The sequence below is a fragment of the Pseudochaenichthys georgianus genome, unplaced genomic scaffold, assembly GCF_902827115.2.
Source record: "Pseudochaenichthys georgianus unplaced genomic scaffold, fPseGeo1.2 scaffold_2314_arrow_ctg1, whole genome shotgun sequence".
Lineage (NCBI taxonomy): Eukaryota > Metazoa > Chordata > Actinopteri > Perciformes > Channichthyidae > Pseudochaenichthys > Pseudochaenichthys georgianus.
In genome coordinates this window covers 12,495-20,448 of record NW_027262919.1, presented here as the reverse complement: position 1 = coordinate 20,448, position 7,954 = coordinate 12,495, and the positions used below count along the sequence as shown (strand labels likewise).

General features: G+C 46.0%; 1 long non-coding RNA gene across 1 annotated transcript; it reads right to left on the bottom strand.

Moving 5' to 3' along the window:
• Positions 1 to 332: 332 nt before the first annotated feature.
• On the bottom strand, positions 333 to 6,661 carry LOC117442015 (uncharacterized). Its single transcript, XR_004551485.1, has 3 exons — positions 6,525 to 6,661; positions 926 to 1,062; positions 333 to 445 (listed from the first exon to the last, which is right to left on the bottom strand). It is a non-coding gene; the product is annotated as an uncharacterized lncRNA (long non-coding RNA).
• Between the last annotated feature and the right edge of the window lie 1,293 nt (positions 6,662 to 7,954).

The window sequence follows — 7,954 nt, the reverse complement described above, 5'->3', positions numbered from 1 at the left end:
ACACATGTTGATGTAGAAGAGACATGAAGAAGAGGGGACACGTGTTGATGTAGAAGAGACATGAAGAAGAGGGGACACGTGTTGATGTAGAAGAGACATGAAGAAGAGGGGACACATGTTGATGTAGAAGAGACATGAAGAAGAGGGGACACATGTTGATGTAGAAGAGACATGAAGAAGAGGGGACACATGTTGATGTAGAAGAGACATGGAGAAGAGGGGACACATGTTGATGTAGAAGAGACGTGAAGAAGAGGGGACACATGTTGATGTAGAAATGGATCAGGACAAAAAGAGTCTTCGTGTTAATAATATGTGATTTCTCACCAACGTCTTTGTTCATGGCGTCAGCGAGCGCAGAAACACTCATCCTTTGACGGATCTCCACTTCCTGTTTCTCCTGCTTCACCTTCTGGACCCTGGGCTCTCTCTTTGGCCCTTTAAACTACACACACACACACACACACACACACACACACACACACACACACACACACACACACACACACACACACACACACACACACACACACACACACACACACACACACACACACACACACACACACACACACACACACACACACACACACACACACACACACACACACACACACACACACACACACACACACACACACACACACACACACACACACACACACACACACACACACACACACACACACACACACACACACACACACACACACACACACACACACACACACACACACACACACACACACACCAGCAGGGGACATTGCAGTGACTTACATGCATTTCCTGGAAACTTATCCTAACCTCTGCTGTGTGTGTGTCTCAGTGTGTGTGTGTGTGTGTGTGTGTGTGTGTGTGTGTGTGTGTGTGTGTGTGTGTGTGTGTGTGTGTGTGTGTGTGTCTGAGCTGCAGGTTAAAGTCTCACCTGTTTGGAGGCGTACTTCCTGTCTGGCTGACAGGTGAGGAAGTGGGCGGGGCTTCGAGACGGAGACAGGAAGTGGCCGAGAAGAGCGCGGTCGCCATGGAGACGCTGCGCCACACGCATCACTGATGACATCATCACTGCAGGGACAACTTCCTGTTTACATTTAGTCTTCCCGTTATATTAACGTTATAATCTGACTGTCTATATAATATATTCTAGGGGTGTAACGGTATACGTATTTGTACCGAGAATATTCGGTACGGTCCCTTCGGTCCGGTACCCGTGTGCACCGAAGTGTACCGAACGAATATAACGTTAAATGTAAAAAATTGAGAACGTGAACAACTTCTTGGAAGTAATGTCAGGTGGCGCGTCGCAGCGTTCAGAGTAATGTGCTCACATTGGGTTCAACGCGTCAGAGCGAGCAGCGACCTGGCTGTGTAGCAGCTACCACAGCTACCTGGCTGTGTAGCAGCTACCTGGCCGCGTCAGAGCGAGCAGCTACCTGGCCGTGTAGCAGCTACCTGGCTGTGTAGCAGCTACCTGGCTGTGTAGCAGCTACCACAGCTACCTGGCTGTGTAGCAGCTACCACAGCGACCTGGCTGTGTAGCAGCTACCTGGCTGTGTAGCAGCTACCACAGCTACCTGGCTGTGTAGCAGCTACCTGGCCGCGTCAGAGCGAGCAGCTACCTGGCCGCGTCAGAGCGAGCAGCTACCTGGCCGCGTCAGAGCGAGCAGCTACCTGGCCGCGTCAGAGCGAGCAGCTACCTGGCTGTGTAGCAGCTACCTGGCCGTGTAGCAGCTACCTGGCCGTGTAGCAGCTACCTGGCCGCGTCAGAGCGAGCAGCTACCTGGTCGTGTCAGAGCGAGCAGCTACCTGGTCGTGTCAGAGCGAGCAGCTACCTGGTCGTGTCAGAGCGAGCAGCTACCTGGCCGCGTCAGAGCGAGCAGCTACCTGGCTGTGTAGCAGCTACCTGGCCGCGTCAGAGCGAGCAGCTAACTGGCTGTGTAGCAGCTACCTGGCCGTGTCAGAGCGAGCAGCGACCTGGCCGTGTAGCAGCTACCTGGCCGCGTCAGAGCGAGCAGCTACCTGGCCGTGTAACAGCTACCTGGCCGCGTCAGAGCGAGCAGCTACCTGGCCGCGTCAGAGTGAGCAGCTACCTGGCTGTGTAGCAGCTACCTGGCCGCGTCAGAGCGAGCAGCTACCTGGCCGCGTCAGAGCGAGCAGCTACCTGGCCGTGTCAGAGCGAGCAGCTACCTGGCCGTGTAACAGCTACCTGGCCGCGTCAGAGCGAGCAGCTACCTGGCCGCGTCAGAGTGAGCAGCTACCTGGCTGTGTAGCAGCTACCTGGCCGCGTCAGAGCGAGCAGCTACCTGGCCGCGTCAGAGCGAGCAGCTACCTGGCCGCGTCAGAGCGAGCAGGTACCTGGCCGCGTCAGAGCGAGCAGCTACCTGGCCGCGTCAGAGCGAGCAGGTACCTGGCCGCGTCAGAGCGAGCAGCTACCTGGCCGCGTCAGAGCGAGCAGCTACCTGGCCGCGTCAGAGCGAGCAGCTACCTGGCCGCGTCAGAGCGAGCAGCTACCTGGCCGCGTCAGAGCGAGCAGCTACCTGGCCGCGTCAGAGCGAGCAGCTACCTGGCCGCGTCAGAGCGAGCAGCTACCTGGCCGCGTCAGAGCGAGCAGCTACCTGGCCGCGTCAGAGCGAGCAGCTACCTGTTGTCAAGCTGGCTGCTCAGGTACAGTTCAAATGCAGATTGTTACAGTTCATCAACATGCTGCACCTTAATGTTTATTTTATTATACTTTGTATTTATTTGAGTGAATATTCACAGTTTAATAATAATAAAAAATATATATATATATTTTATGTTTTGTGATAATTTGTTCTGCTGTACCGAAAACGAACCGAACCGTGACCTAAAAACCGAGGTACGTGCCGAACCGAAATGTTTGTGAACCGTTACACCCCTAGTGTATTATATTATATATAATTATATGTATAATATAATATATATATAATGTGTAATACAGTGGCGAGCCGTGACTTTTATACCTAGGCCCTCTGACCCCCACCCCTTCCACAGTTATTACGTCACAGCGGATACTTCAGCGGAATATCAAACCAGCGGGCGGGGTGCAAAACGCATCAACGACAGAGACCCTCTACCTCACAGAACAACACCTGTAAGCCCACCTGTGTTTGTTACTTTCGTTGCAGTTGTATGTCTTAAGTGTAATTTGGCATGCTTTTATTTTGAAGGCGAGTTTACGCTGTTGACAGGAAGTTGTTGTTGCTATGGAAACAAGAAAAGCTTCACAGAGGGCGGACCTTGTCATAAAGTCCGCGATAATAAAACCCACCCATTTAGAGGGAAGATATGATTGGTCTAAAACACCTGAACGCGCTGTCTTTAGACAACTCCCCTGCTCTCTCCATCAGAACCACCTTCTGGATCCGCACCAGTCTGGTTTCAAGGCAGGTCACTCCACAGAAACTGGCCTCCTTGCTGTCTCTGAGGAACTGCACACTGCAAAGCAGCCTCCCTCTCCTCTGTCCTCATCCTGTTGGACCTGTCTGCTGCATTCGACACGGTGAACCATCAGATCCTCCTTCGCTCTCCAAGAACTTGGAGTTTCAGGCTCTGCACTTTCCCTCCTCCCCTCATTCCTCAAAGACCGCACCTACAGGGTCACTTGGAGAGGGTCCGAGTCCGACCCTTGTCGATTAACTACAGGGGTCCCTCAGGGCTCTGTTCTTGGTCCCCTCCTCTTCTCCCTGTACACAAACTCGCTCGGATCTGTCATTAGCCCGCATGGTTTTTCATACCACTGCTACGCTGACGACCCAATGGATCCTGCCCTTCCCCCGCTCAGAGACCCAGGTCGTCGCTCGCACCTCTGCTCGTCCAGCTGACATCTCTCAGTGGATGTCCGCTCATCACCTCAAGCTCAACCTGGACAAAACTGAAGTGCTTTTCCTTCCGGGAAAAGATTGTCCCTCTCTTGACCTGACCATCAACATCGGCCCCTCTGTTGTCTCCCCGACCCAGACTGCAAGGACTCTGGGTGGGACCCTAGATAACAACCTGTCCTTCACTGCAAACATCGCTGCTGCAACCCGCTGCTGCAGATCCACGCTCTACAGCATCAGGAGGACGCGTCCCCAGCTGACCCAGAGAGCCACGCAGGTTCTGGTCCAGGCTCTCGTCACCTCACTAGACTACTGCACCTCCCTCCTGCTGGTCTACCTGCATGTGCCATCCGACCTCTCTCACCCAGAATGCAGCGGCTCGTCTGGTCTTCAACCTTCCTGAATGTTCCACACCACCCGCTCCTCCGCTCCCTCCACTGGCTTCCGGTAACTGCTAGAATCCTCTTCAAGACCCTGGTGCTTGCGTACCATGCTGCGAATGGATCTGGCCCTTCCTACATCCAGGACATGGTTAAACCGTGCACCCCAGCACGTGCACTCCGCTCTGCATCAGCCAGACGACTCGCTGCACCCTCGCTGCGAGGGGGACCCAAGTTCCATCAGCAGAAACACGTGGGTTTGCTGTCCTGGCTCCAAGATGGTGGAACGAGCTCCCACTGACATCAGGACAGCAGAAAGCTCACACACCTTCCAGACTGAGACTCATCTCTCTCGACTCCACCTCGAGGATAGAACTACTAACAGAGCACTTATATACTAACAAAGGACTGGCTCCTCTAAAGCCAGTTGAGGAGCACTTGAAATGTTTGGCTCTATGAAACCTGATGTACTTTATGATTCTGTTTTCTTCAAGGTTGTGTCTTCTTGGTCGAATGCACTTATTGTGAGTCGCTTTGGATAAAAGCCTCAGCTAAATGCGATGTGATGTTCAATTGTACTGTCATCTGACATTACTCTCTCGTGCAGTTACTATAGAGGCCCTCTGTGAGTTCACAGCTGGACGTCCAATCAGCTCCTGCCTTCACCTCGCAGAGACGAGCTTCTTTCATTTAACCCTTCACATTCTAACAGAAACTGAACAGGCTAATTCAAAGGATTTATTTCTTTGGAAATGTTATTTTAAATACAATTAAATCAAGTTATTTTTGGTAAAACTAATGAAAAATATAACTAAAAACATATTTTTAAAAAATATATTAAAAAAAATATGTTTCTTTTTTAACCACCATTTGGTAGAGCACATTTTGTGTCTTGATATCTTGTTGAAAAAAGAACTCCATCTGATTCAGCCAGCTCTACCCTTTGGTTGACATGTTATGCACAAAACAACCTCTAGATGTCACTGTGGTTCGAACAGAAAGCCCTTCAGCGAGCTTCCACTGCTCAAAATCACTGCTGAAGAAATCATTCTTTTGTAAGGTAGCCATATTCTTTTTGACACATTAGTGGCAGGGCACTGACTGAACAGAATTAGATAACTTGATGCACAAAAAAAGTTTTAACAAGGGTGTAATTATTTTTTTGAAAATATGCTCAACCAATCGGTCGAGTTGGCCTTTTATGGTAAGCTAGCAAAATGACTTTTTCAGAGTTTCAGAGAAGTTTTCCAATAAAATATGGTAAATAAATGGCTATCTATGCTATGGCAAGGTATGGCATGGCAATACATACTACATCTAGTCCTGCCTTATGAGTGTCAGAGTGGAAGAGTGATAATCATTTATATAGCACCTTTCACGCATGGCATTCAGCCCAAAGTTGCACACAGATGAGCAAGTTAGGCCAACACAGGATATAGACATTTGCTGTTAGGCCAATTCAGCATCTACGGTGAGATGAGCACGTCTTTTTTTATCATGAAAAACACTTTATTACTTTTTTTTTTTTTACAATTATAATTTATTATCTTTTATGAATATATCTGGTTGGATATATTGCTCATTTCCCATAAAAGAAACACATGTAATTGAGTTTGTGTTTTATTTGAGTTTGATGCATACAAACACCGTACTGTATATGATGAATACCACAGAAGGCCAGCTCGACCAGTTGGGAGAGGCTCACAAAAACAAAACTGGGCAGTCAAAAAATAAATGTGCTAGTGCTCATTTCATTTGTGGCCCATTTGGTAATGCAAACACATAATGTTTCCATATCTTTGTTCTTGGTCCGGCAGTTAAAGGGTGAATGTTTTTAAATATTAATTTGTAAAATATCTTCGCCCTCAGAGAGGCTCGCGACCTGGCCCTGACGGCTCGCCACTGGTGTAATAATTCATTACTTAAATAAGATTTTAAAAGGTTTTATAAATATCTAGAGATTTTATTTAAACATTAAGATTAACGTCTTAAAACTCTGCTTTCAGTTTGAATAATAAACAACATCAGAAATAAATAATCTAATTTAATAATAACAACAACAATAATAATAATAATAATAATAACAACAATAACATTTGACATTATTGCTAATCTGCATATTAACAGAAACTGAAGTAGAAATAACTCTCTGGAGAACCAGATATACACTTGTCTTTCTATGTCTATATCTATAGATCTATAGTGTAGATATACACCATAGACCTATAGAGCAGAGAGATCACTTTATTATAACCTGATGCATGAACATAATAAAGCCTTAAAGGGAGGTGTCCACGCGGGGACTCACCTGCGGGCTCATCCCGGGTCTCTCCTCTCCGCAGACTGCGGAACCGAACGTGGATCTAAACTCTAGATTATATTCAAACGGCTTTAATCTGTAAACAGAGAGCAACGATCTCTGCTACAGGGCGCCGCCATGACACTCTGCTCACACCGGAAGTGACGCACCGCGCTCTGCCGGCCTGGAGCAGAACTCACCACAATAAGAAAGGTTAAAATCTGATTCAAGACTAAATATAGAAATACATCAATATTAATATATAATGCAACGTCATATATATAACTGAGGTCTAAACAGAGAGGAATGTCTTCATTATTACTATTATTATCACACCGGAAGGAGAGGAAAGAGGAGCGGTGTTTGCATGCTTTTATTTTGAAATCACGGACAACATGTGACATGCACTTTAACATCCTGTATGTGTATAAATACTCTCTACGTGTACTTTAACATCCTGTATGTGTATAAATACTCTCTACCTGTACTTTAACATCCTCTATGTGTATCAATACTCTCTACGTGTACTTTAACATCCTGTATGTGTATAAATACTCTCTACGTGTACTTTAACATCCTGTATGTGTATACATACTCTCTACCTGTACTTTAACATCCTGTATATGTATCAATACTCTCTGTGTACTTTAACATCCTGTATGTGTATCAATACTCTCTATGTGTACTTTAACATCCTGTATGTGTATAAATACTCTCTATGTGTACTTTAACATCCTGTATGTGTATAAATACTCTCTACATGTACTTTAACATCATTAATGTGTGCAAATACTCTCTACATGTACTTTAACATCCTGTATGTGTATAAATACTCTATGTGTACTTTAACATCCTGTATGTGTATAAATACTCTCTACGTGTACTTTAACATCCTGTATGTGTATAAATACTCTCTATGTGTACCTTAACATCCTGTATGTGTATAAATACTCTCTACGTGTACCTTAACATCCTGTATGTGTATAAATACTCTCTACGTGTACCTTAACATCCTGTATGTGTATAAATACTCTCTACGTGTACTTTACCATCCTGTATGTGTATAAATACTCTGTACGTGTACTTTACCATCCTGTATGTGTATAAATACTCTCTACATGTACTTTAACATCCTGTATGTGTATAAATACTCTATGTGTACTTTAACATCCTGTATGTGTATAAATACTCTCTACGTGTACTTTAACATCCTGTATGTGTATAAATACTCTCTATGTGTACCTTAACATCCTGTATGTGTATAAATACTCTCTACGTGTACCTTAACATCCTGTATGTGTATAAATACTCTCTACGTGTACCTTAACATCCTGTATGTGTATAAATACTCTCTACGTGTACTTTACCATCCTGTATGTGTATAAATACTCTCTACGTGTACTTTACCATCCTGTATGTGTATAAATACTCTCTAAATG